Below are 3,321 nucleotides of genomic sequence, written 5' to 3'. Positions count from 1 at the left end.
GCGGAAAAATTCGCAGATTAATTTCGCGATTGGTTAAGATTCGCATACAGTACATATACGGTTAAATTGTTTTTTTTTTTTTTTCCCTATTGGTTCACTGTTCACCTGGACGACTTTGGGCCAGTAAGAAACCTTCAACCAAGAAAGTGTCGAATAACAAGTCAGCAGCCAACGAACTGACGTTATTTGCTCGAGTGTACACAGGACTGTGTAATCTATCCTGAAGGTAATCGAAACTGCGAGATTTTCCAGTCCCTATACATAGAGACTTGCAGGGAGAAGTGAGATTGTATTGTCGTTGAGGTTGGAGTCTTAGTTGCGGTATCGAGACAAACACGATCACCACCTCTTTGCCAAGCAGCTGGTTCTGGAATGGGTTGATGAGAGGGGAAGGGGGTGAGTAGGGTGCGGGGTGGGGCAGCTTTAGGGTTGGAGGGGAGGGAAAGGAGTCCTTGTGTGAAGCCGCGGAAAGTCAGGATTGAATGGGGGAGTTAGCGGGAAAAAGGAAGAAGTGGCAACTTGAGGGATGTTGCGGAGGTGGGCTGGCCCAAATAAGTATGGTAGTTCTGAAGGGCTCGAAGCCCCTTTTTTGACAAGCAAAAGGCGAGTGATTGGCGACGAGAGAAAATAGGAATAACGAACAAGAACGTTTTATTCAAATAATGTGAATATTTCTAAATAAGTTAGCAAATCTCACAAAACTAGTGTCATCTAAATTCTTAGTCTTCAGAAACTGATCGATTTAAGGTCAGTACTATCATTACCTAAAATTCCGGCTACATCTACAACACTATCATTGATTTAGTACTTAATTCAAGATTTTAAAAATGCCAGTATTAGCTGCGCATATTATAATCCGTAAAAAAAAAACAACTAAAAGTTAAATAACAAGGTTAACTTTTCTGTGGCTTTAAAACCAAATAAATAAAATGTTATACAATAACTTCATTCTTAACTAAACACACTCTTTTATTATCTAACATTTACTTCAAAATAACTTTACCATCTATAGTGCAAGCTCTTTACATTTTTTTTTTTACTCGTGTATAGATCTGTATGATTATTGTACAGCGGGACTATAAGATTGTTTGCAGAAAATCAACTAAAAAATTGCCAGACCAGTTAAACAAATTATATTTCACTGTTATGAAAATACATAATTCATGCTGAACGCACAACATAATAACACATAAATTTGTTCGTTACCGAGGTTAGATGTTACTACACGTACTGCACGTGTTATTGACACACGAAACTAGAGCAAACTCGTGGAATAACATCATGTCAGTGTTAAGAAGACTGCAAGTATTCGCTCTACCACTCTGGTTCTGGGGTAGAGCGCCTTCCTTGTGACTTGTAGGACCCGGGTTCGCGCTCCGGCTCCTCCAAGGCGTATTGCCCAGACAAATTGGTGGCATTTTCTCTGGTAGGAATACAATCCCTTGTAACAAGTCAGGCTACCAAAGAAACGGTGGGTGGAACAGAAAAAAACCGTCCAGGTGGCTTCCAAATGGGCTCCCCAATGCAGTGGCCATTCCGGGGGGTTTTAGTAACTGTAGCATTATCATTCCAACATTTAAAAAATTTGCTTTTGTACATAAAATATTTTATTAAGTGTGTATCAGTCAGTGAGTTGTTGTATACCGATGTTGTGTGTTCACCCATTTATCGGTATATATTTTCTTGAAGTATTATTGACAGTTAAATTTTAGTCACAAACTTTTACGTACTATATAACTCTTGTATGTAGTATTGTAGACATTTTTGACGAAAAAAAATATTTATAGGCACATGATTTTTATTCCCAAAAATATTATTTCTGAAAAACTACGTAGTTTTAACACACACACAGTATTATGTATATATATATATATGTTTTAATTATCTTACAAATAGAGGCTTTGCAGTGAAATTTGGAAATGCAATTTCAATTTTGTGATATTAGGTGTTCCGCAAGTAGTAGTTTATCTCAACTAATCTTTAATATTTAAGAAATGATATTCGAACTGTAATCGGAATTGATCAAGAAAAGATGCTGAAGGAAAAAAACAGGAAATATTTTTGTGAAACTATTCACCAAAATATTTCAGCTGTCTATATCTGGTTTTCAAATTAACAAACGTCTCTGAGTTACAACAGCATTATTTATTATATAACATTTATTAAAAAAACTAATTCAATTAATTAGAATTATCACATAGTAAGAAATGGCATTAAACGCGGTGTCCACATTTAATACCTTTAAGTTATAGTGGATACCAAGTTTTTATTTTTCACCATGTAGATAATACTATTAGGTGCACTTGAAGATCTTAGGTCTTATTAAATTTATAACTTTCTCTGCATCAATACCTGATTTTAATCTTTGTTCTTTAAATTGATTAGCTATGAAGTAGAATATTTTGTCGTAATTTGGAATTAAATAACTAATTTTAATTGTAATAGAATAGAAAGAATGCAGAAAAAAATTCCATGTACGAGCCTATGTCTCCCCTTGAGCGCCTGTGTTGCTTGTCCTGTGCCAACAAACTGCACTACACAAAACTATTTCCCTCGCATTTCGGCTTCTTAAAAACACATTTTGTAGACTTTAAATAATTTAATATGAACATTAAAAATCTTAATATCTGAGTTATTTGTGTTCTGTCACCCTTGAAATGAAAACATTACATAAAAAAACCTTGAATATTTGCGTTGGATTTGCACTCATTAAATAATGTTCTACAATTACTTCAAGCATTCCAGTGTGCAAAAATGTAAATTCTATGAAGCTATTTACATTACGATTGTACGAGTAAAGCCGTTTTTCTCATTCCGTAGAATGTATAAGAAATTTTGGCAGAATTCTCCTTCGTGCATGGAAAACTACCATATGTATTTTTTTTAAAAAATCGTCGTGATAAGAATACATTTTTGGAAACATCCCTTTCTTCTCGTCCGCGATCTGGACAGTATTTGTAATTGTAACTATCACCGTCAGAAGCGCTATCTGTTTAATGTTAACCTGAGAAACAGCTAGAGGTTTGACAGCGCTACCTACCGAGTATTCTATACACTACTTCGAGAGCAATGCCGCTGTACTCTTTCCATAGAGTGTATACGAAAATATGGCAGAATTTTTCGAAGAGGCCAGGCCGAATATATCATTATGGTAGTCTTCCAGTATGATAGTCTTCCGAGCCCTCAGTAAGTCAATGGGTGAGCGTGCACTATTTTCCGTGTTAATAATTTTAGTCGAAATGAGGACGACTCTCCGTACCCGTTTACAATCTGGATAGCAAAAGTTATTTTTTGTTATAATCTTACTAAGCGCTAATTAAT

The sequence above is a fragment of the Bacillus rossius genome, chromosome 12 (genome assembly GCF_032445375.1).
Source record: "Bacillus rossius redtenbacheri isolate Brsri chromosome 12, Brsri_v3, whole genome shotgun sequence".
Classification (NCBI taxonomy): domain Eukaryota; kingdom Metazoa; phylum Arthropoda; class Insecta; order Phasmatodea; family Bacillidae; genus Bacillus; species Bacillus rossius.
This window is presented reverse-complemented; position numbering follows the sequence as displayed.